This window comes from Mustela lutreola, chromosome 1 (genome assembly GCF_030435805.1).
Source record: "Mustela lutreola isolate mMusLut2 chromosome 1, mMusLut2.pri, whole genome shotgun sequence".
Classification (NCBI taxonomy): Eukaryota; Metazoa; Chordata; class Mammalia; order Carnivora; family Mustelidae; genus Mustela; species Mustela lutreola.
In genome coordinates this window covers 14674936-14684009 of record NC_081290.1, presented here as the reverse complement: position 1 = coordinate 14684009, position 9074 = coordinate 14674936, and the positions used below count along the sequence as shown (strand labels likewise).

General features: G+C 37.2%; 1 pseudogene; it reads right to left on the bottom strand.

Annotated features, from left to right (window-relative positions):
- Positions 1–8135: 8135 nt before the first annotated feature.
- Positions 8136–8616, bottom strand: LOC131819127 (small ribosomal subunit protein eS24-like; annotated as a pseudogene).
- Positions 8617–9074: the final 458 nt, after the last annotated feature.

Genomic DNA, 9074 nt, shown 5'->3' with positions numbered 1-9074 from the left:
CAGCAATATCTCTCCCTGTTTCAGGCTCAGTGAGTATTATTTTGGTTGGATTTGTATATTGCTTACCGTCAGGCATGTCCCAGCTGCAGTGGTTCAGACTCCAAAGGGGAAGGGTCAGGTCCTTCTGGAGCATGAGCAGGATGTGCATAGGCTACTCTTTCTGGGCCATATAGAACACAAGATATTAGGATACATGGAATATGTTAGAGAAGGACAATCAGCTAGATGGCTGCTCATTCAGCCTTATGTAGAATGAAAAAGAAATATTCTAATGCCATATTTCCTAGTTCCAGGCACATAAGCTGTGAAACTGCGGCAGCCCCGCTGAGAGATGGCCCTTCAGTGCCTGAAGACAAATGAAAGCCCGATTATAAAATATGTTTTTCATGATCTCAAAATGCAACATCATATAAATTTTCAACCTGTTTATTTCCATGAGTAAAGCTGGAGCTCTTGTTACAAAAATTGAGACTGTGTCAACAGAACGTAGTGTATCTGGGGCGTCTAAACAGTGCATCATCACAATAACTCCCTACCTTATTGCACTGTTATTGCACTCACTGTACTTGTTTTCTGAAGCTATCAAGCAGATAGATGGATGACAGAAAATAGGTAGTAGATGGATAATTTTTTCTTTATTTTAACTATATCTGCAGCAGTGCTCTATCTGCAGCACCAAGAACCATGCCTAACACCTGGCAAAACCTGAATGGTCACTGAATAAATACATAGATGAAAGACTAGAAGGAAACCAAGTTGTGGCTGTAAAAAAGTACCAAACATATGTCCCATTGGAAACATTTTCTGCTGTGTTTTTGTTTTTGTTTTAAATCAACTGAATCTTTAAGAAGCTTGCCCTAGACTCATGACCAGAGTTCAGATACACCAGGGGCTTAATGGAGCTAAGGAAAATCCATTTACATTCAGAAATCCAAGAATTGCCTAGGTAATATTGACAAATTTTCGTAGGTATTATACCACTGTGAATTTGTATATGGTTGCCTAGAGGGCACAAAGCATAATTTTAATGTTTGCCATATTTATTGCCTAGGGGACATCCCATAAGAAATAGTATGTTTAAAGAAAATATGTGGGTAGCAGACTCTTGCTCTAACAGTTAACTGAGTAGTCTGGGGTAAACCTGGATGCAGAATTTATCCTTTCAAGTTAACTTCATGGAATGCATAGTCAGATTGTAGAAAAAAATAGAATCTATTTATATATCTTAATTTTGTCTCTGTAACATTCCTGTCAGTTCTCATAAGCCATTCCTTTGTTTAGTAACTATTGATTGAGAAGGCCGTACATATAGGATGAAATGGACAATACCGCACTTTCCCAAATGAAATAAAGGCTCCTGAGACTAGGGAAAAAGCCAAGGATGGTCTAGCACAATACTGGTTAAGGATTAAGGATTAAGGATTAAGGATTCGGGATCATGAGAAGTAAACATTCTTTACAATTGTTATTAACTATCTTTACATTTATATAGTGTGTTTAGATAAAACAAACAAACAAAAAACAAAACAAAATATCATTATTTTTCACTTATTCCATTTATGATCCTAATATGAATTTTAAAATTAGTAAAAGTGTTAAAGAAATTAATATATAATATGCCCTGGTATTGTAGGGCCTCCATGTCCACAAAGTATTAAAATTGATTAGGGCATGTTGATGTTTAATCCACATTACTTTATAAAATGAGATAATTAAAAGTTTATTAAAAAAAAAAGATACTATTTTGATCATTGTTTAACCAATATTCAATGAAGGGGATGATTTTCATGTTTGTGGTGAAAAAAGGTTAGTGTTATAACTTGATGGGTTCCGAGATAAACCTCCCTCAAATATATCTCCCTCATTAATGCATAAAATTCAATAAGCAGAAATTTATACCTGAATCCTAAATATTGCTTTTTTTGTGGTTCTTTCTTCCAATGCAAATGCATCTGAAGTGGTACATGCACTACATTCCTTATACTTTAATGTACAGTGGTTCTTAAGAGTGGAGCATGTTAATCTACGCCAGAATTAATAGGGGTTTTTAAAAAACTACAAGTCTTCCTATCCAAACGATATGTCATAGACTCATTATATTCATTTTACCTTGGATAAGAGGTCTAGAACAACATGGGAAGACTAGACGCCTGCAGAGAGTATGTGTTGATGGTAGGATGAGGATAAGTCACATGGAGTGACATCATCAAAATTAGCCTCTCCATTGCCCCACATTTCAATTTTGACTAGGCTGGAATCTCATCAGACAGAAGTGAAAAGTTTAAGTATCTGTATTTAGAAGTGGAGCTGGTAGGGGGCTCCTGGATGGTTCAGATGCTTAAGTGTCTTCGACTCAGGTTAGGATCCCAGGGTCCTCAGATCCAGCCCTGGGTCAGGCTCCCTGCTTCTTCCTCTCCCTCTGCTCCTCCCCTCTGCTTTTGCACTCTCTCTCTTTCTCTCTCTCTCTCTCTCTCTCTCTCTCTCACACACACACACACACACACACACACATGCAGTAAATAAATAAATAAAATCTTATTAAAAGTAAATAAGTGGAGTGGATAGAAGAAAAATGATAAATAGAAGCATTAAAGTTATGATGTGGGTTTAAAAGGATGTCATGAGACACTTTCAGATATTACATTTTAATGAAAAAGTTGTCAGGTTTTTAACTACAAGTAAGATCCTCAATTATTGGAGAAATCTCCACTTGGTGATAGTTCAGGGGAAAAAAAGATGCCTCAAATATCACATGCTCTTTTTCATTAGTACCAAAAGATTTGAAATAAAAAATTTTGTCAAAATATAGTTCTTTTAATTATTATCATGGTAGTTTCTATTCTTAATGTCAGTTGGAAGTCACAATGCATACTTGTACCCAATTCAGAGATCAAACTAAATTTATTGGTATTGTTTCTTGCTAAAACTGAGATACTTAGTCTTGGTACATAGCATGCATTCAGTGTTTCATTACAACAAAAAATAAGCTGGGATTTTACCCTATAACATTGAGAGACAATTCTCAAATATCAATAGATGACATTTTAGTATATGTGCTGCCGACATTATATTTGAAAACTTTGGATGGGGGCGCCTGGGTGGCTCAGTGGGTTAAGCCACTGCCTTCGGCTCAGGTCATGATCCTGGGGTCCTGGGATCGAGTCCCACATTGGGTTCCTTGCTTGGCAGGGAGCCTGCTTCCTCCTCTCTCTCTGCCTGCCTCTCTGCCTACTTGTGATCTCTGTCAAATAAATAAATAAAATCTTAAAAATTATATATCTTTGGATGTGTTTAAAGCCCCATTTAAAATACAGAGGATTAGCATTACTGTAACTTGAATGTCATTTGCGAATGAAACAAAGAAATTAAATGTGTAGAACTTATAATGTGACTGGAATAAGCTTTGTTCTGTTTAATACTTCGGTTTGATATTGGCCTAGCCTATGTTCCCTGGAAATAGATGATCAGTCTGTTATAGGTGGAGTCACATTTTTGAGGAGTTTATCAGGGAGTTCTCTCGGGAGACACACTTGTGAGGAGGCTGAAACCGTGTAGGGAGGAGGGAGAGCTGATCCATTCAGCAGTGGGAACTGATACTTCAGCTAATCCTAGGATCTGGGGGAATCCTATTGCCAGCAGCTGATATCTACTCTGAAGAATGATGAGGGGTATGTTTGGTGGTAAGGACAATCACCAGAGAGTCACTTGAGGCTCCCAGTTGAAACAGTAAATAGGGATGCAGCAGCCATGGCCTGAGAAGGACATAGCCACCAGTGGCTTTTGATCTTGGTCATCCCATCAGTTGCTCTCTAGGCATGAAGGGATTCTGGAACTGATGGTAGACACTAAGGATGAAGAGTATCTGTGTTAGCACCAGGGTCAACTGAAGCACAGAAGCACTCATTTATTTATTTAACCTTAAATTTATATTTCCCCAAGAAACGATAACAAGGTCCTAGACAAGCTGTGATTTTACTTTAACAAGCAAGTGGATCTGAGTAAGGAAGAAGGAAGACCAGAAGACTTTAGGAAATGAAACAGTTTAAGAGAATTGTGATGTAAAATACTTGGGTAAATTAAAGAGCTGAAAGGCGATTTGTATGTTTATTTGATTCAACCACCTCCTTTAAGGAGTAAAGAAACGACACCCAGAAAAACTAAGTGACAAAGATATACCTTATAGTTGTTGGGTCAGTTATCAAAGGAATGAGACAGAGACGAAGTGAAAGTTATGTAAAGCTTTATTCTGTGACAAGCATTAGAAGTCAGACTGACCGGCCAGGGCTGCCTCCGAAGAGAGCGACTCCCACCTCCCCCCTCCCCGGTCTTATAGGTTAGTTTTATAGGGTGCAACCGCACACTTTGTGGCTTTGGCTGATTAGATGTCTCCTACCTGTGTGTTTTAGTAACGGTTACCCAGAACCGATACTAGTAACTGCGGAGGCATTTATTAAACAACAAAATGGCCTTGTTATAGGTATGTGTTTTGGCATACCGGTATCAGTAACCGCTGAGGCATTCAACAAAATGGCTCCCTAGGCAACATGGAGTCACTATGGCTAAGTAAGCCCAGGCAGACCCTAGGGCTTTAACAGGTTTTAATGTGAAATTGGCCCCAACAATAGTAATTACAGAACTTAGACAAGAATTCGAGTTCTTTGAATCATTCATTGAGAGTGCCTACCTCTGAATATTCTCAAGAAGGAAATTTTTTCAAAATGATGGGAACAACTATATTTATAACATTTTTAAAGGAACAAAATCAAAGTAAAATACATTAAATTATATCATCACTTCATCTTTACTTGTGTTACATTACAATCTCAGTGAACATCTTATTTTTTATTTTCTTGCTTATTTTTTTGAGCATATTTATGGTACCAATTGACATGCTTTTGTAATAGGAATATTACATGTAGAACTCATTTTTTTTTTAAAGATTTTATTTATTTATTTGACAGAGAGAAATCACAAGTAGGCAGAGAGGCAGGCAGAGAGAAAGAGGGAAGCAGGCTCCCTACTGAGCAGAGTGCTCGATGCGGGACTTGATCCCAGGACCCTGAGATCATGACCTGAGCCAAAGGCAGCGGCTTAATCCACTGAGCCACCCAGGTGCCCTAGAACTCATTTTTATATCATGTTTGACTGCTTTATGTTGGACATTATTAGAAATAACAATAATTTTAATTTCTTAAAAATCACTATCAACCTTTGTGGTTACAGTGATAGGATAGCTCTGCTCTTTATTGAGAATTCAACATGTAATGAATGTTCTTCTAGAAACTTGAACAAGTTAGACTGACATCAAAATGCAAAGAAAAGAAAAAAAATTGTATTTAAATATGTTAAATTGTGAGACATGAAAAACCAAACACTTTGACTATCTTCCCCATTCTTCATCCCCAATATTATGTTAGACCTATACAGTGATATTTTTCTTCCTTTGCTCTCTTAGGAGCTGTTTTATGATTTCTGAAAATGTGCTGTGTCCCCTGAAAAGTGAGTTACCACAAGAAGCAAAGGACACATTCACCCTTGTTTTCTCTATGCATCTAAACCTTTCCACACGGGCAGCCTTGTGACCTACGAGGTTGACCAAGTCACCCTCTTTGCTATGGCATTATTTGTGTGTTGTGCTCCGCTTCTTGTGTTTTGTTAATAGGAAACTGGCTAGTGATTTGTCAAGTTACAGATCAATGACCTCATTTAGAATTCAAGACTAAAATATATTTTGTTTTGACTTCTTATTACAAAACGCTCATTTCAAAAGTGCTACTTGGTTGACTCTTTGCTCAGTCGGGTTAAGAAAATCAAAGGTAGTTGCATTGTCCAGGAAGAAAATTCTCCTTATGCCACAGTGCAAGGTCCAAACTCTATGAGATCTCTGTTGCTTAAGAGACTAAAAAGGGGAAAGCAGAGGTTTAATACTGATTGTTTATTAATTACCAAAGATGTCATTATATGTCATCAAGAGAGAGAAAGAGAATTTGAAAGAGAAAAATATTTATGCCACTTGGCAAAGTACAGAGAGTTTCCAATTTCCCTAAACAATATCCAGATTGTATCACTTTTTGAGGTATGCTCTTTAATGCAATAATATAATGTGTTGATACTCCAAAGGTAAGTGCTCTGCCTGTGCCTGTGCAAAAGCATTATTTTTCTCTTGAGGTTTGTGCAAACATTTTTTTTTTTCTTTGTCACCAAAGTAACAGCTTCAATCAATTTCTCTTTTAGCTTATGTAAGAGATACTGATTAAAACAAGGATGCTTCACAGATGGAACAGGAAGCACACTGTTCCCCCTGGATATTAAAGGACAAACAAACAAGGTCTCTTCAGACTTCAGTTTTCTGTCAGAATGATCAGAGAACGGTAACTGAATGGCATCCATTAGGGAGAATTCAAGGCCAACTACAGCAATAGGTTTTGGTGACTGCCTGAGAGAATCTCATGGGAACTATGAGACTTTGACAAAACAGGGCTTCTTGTCTTCTTGTCATGTCAGGCATCTAAATGATGGCCTTTATTTGGGACTGGCATTTGGGTGATTAACTATATTTTGAACTTTTGTACTTGTTCTTTTTTGTCATGTTCTCATTCTTAGTCAAAGAAAGGCAACACCTTGCCTCTGTGATGTGGTGTGCAGCGTTTAACATCTGTTCCAGACTTTTTTCTTGACTACACCTGATTCTAGATGGTCTAACATACATAGAGATATTATCCAACTTCTGACCTTTAGTTCCGATCAGTTGTCAAGACTTAATCACCACTATGTCGTTAAACTTCTCAGATCTCTCTTTCCCTCTGCCCCTCCTTCCTCTCTGTCTTTCCACCTGTCTCTCTCTTTCTCCCTCTCTCATTTCCTCTGAATTATTTTACCTGTAATTACATATGACCTGAATTATGTCAACGGCCTCCTATCTGGTATCTCTGCCTCAGGCTGGCTCCCCTTCAGGAGGTTTCCACACTGTAGTCAGAGTGGTCACTCAATTTCAACTTTAGCTGTGTGACCCCAGTGCTTGAAACACTTCAATGACTGCATCATTTTGCTGTGGCTGTTTTAGGTTTGACTCATTAAAATGATGTGAAAATTCTTTATTTTTGGCCCAGGCTTGCATCTCTAGCTTTATCTCCCATTTATCTCTCTGCTCTAACTCTTGCCCTACTTAGTGACTTGTAATGCCACAGACACAACACAGCCCACCTCACCACTCTCATTTACACAGGATAGTCCTTCTACTTGAAATTTCTTTCTGCTTGGATAACTCTTATCTGTTTCAGTTTTATTTTTACATTTTACTTTCTTGGGGATTTTTGAGGGGTGGGTATTTTTCTAAGACTAGGTCGGTGGCTTTCCTATTGGCTACCTAAGCCTGTACTCCGTTCCCTCCAGTAGTTGTACTACTAGAGAGCTGTTCTGTAATTTCTCTCTTACTCTCTGAGCTATCTGACAAATTCTTTCAGAGTAGGAGGTTAGTGCGCTAGAGCTGAGTGATCCAGGGGAGGGCTTGTGGTCTATGGAAGTTATTCAGGTGAGGTGGAAGCCATTGGAGGGTTTCCAGTAGGAGAGAGGACTGGAACAACAGAAGTCTTACAGGCGTCAATAAAATATACTAATACTTAAAGCAGAGTAAGTAAAAGAAAAATAAACTGATCCAGACACATTATGAGAATTTTTAGGACATAAGGATAAAGAAAAGGAAACACTGGGTGCTTGGGTGACTCAGCTGGTTAAGCGTCTACCTTGGCTTGGATCATGATTCCAGAGTCCTAGGATCAAGTCCCACATAGGGTTCCTTGCTCAGCCTGCTTCTCTCTGCCTCTGCCTGCCACTCTGCCTGCTTATGCTCTCTCTTTCTCTCTGACAAATAAATAAACAAATAAAATCTTAAAAAAAAAAAAAAACAAGCAACAATAAAAATCAGACATTATCAGAGAAGAAAAAAGGACAACAAACAAAAACAATAATCAAAACAAAACTGATATCATAAAAAAAATAAAATTAGATTGATATTCAAACATTAGTTAATACTAAAAGACATTAACTAATTTTCTTTTGTTAAATTATGTTTGCATAATTTGGTCATGATTCAATATTCTTTTTTTTATATTAACATTCTTAATATATTAATCCTCTCATGAAAAATCTGCACAATCCCACACATAAAACCACTGAAGCATCTTTACTCCTTCTTTTTGCCAGCACCAGCATTGGCTTTTGCAGTCCCCCTGACTTTCTTCATTCTGTTCTTGCATTCTTTTCACTGTTTTCTTGAGGTCTTTTTTCTTCTCATACAGACAATGTCTTGCAAGTCTATGTTTGGGTTCATTTTTCTTTGCATAATCCAAGGAATCATAAATTATGCCAAAGCCAGTTGTCTTGCCACCACCAAAATGGGTTCTGAATCCAAATACAAATATGACATCTGGTGTGGTCTTGTACATTTTGGCTAGTTTTTCCCAAATTTCTGTCTTAGGTACTGTTGCCTTTCCAGGATGAAGGACACCAATGACCATTTGAGCTAAAGTAATCGGTTGGTCATGAACTTCCTGGTCTGGATAGTTACTGTGTTGTTCATGATGGCGGCTGAGCTTCAAGCAGCCAGAGACCAAAAGAGCTCAATGTTCTTTTAATGTGGTTTTGGTTTGGGTGCTCTAGGTTTTATATATGCTATTAAGTGAGATTGTTCTGTAATTTTCATTTCTCATGTTTTTCTTGTATATATATATATATATATATATATGTATCAGCATTATCCTAGTAGTAAGTGTTCCTTTTCTGTTATTTTGATTTATGTTATTTTGAATTGTCTTCCTCATGTGTGCTAGAAAATGTGACGTTTATGGTTGTTGAACATAGAGTTCTATAATATAGTGATGATGTTCTGTTAAGAATGTTTTTAAAATTTATCTAAAGTAAAATTTTCTTTTTCCAGTAATTACTGAAAGAAGAGAGTAATTACCACTATGATTATAAATTTATTTCTCTTATGACTTTTCCAGTATTTTATTTACTTTTGAGATCATATTATTAGGTGTATTGAACCTTTTATCATTTTGAAGTGACTTTTTTTT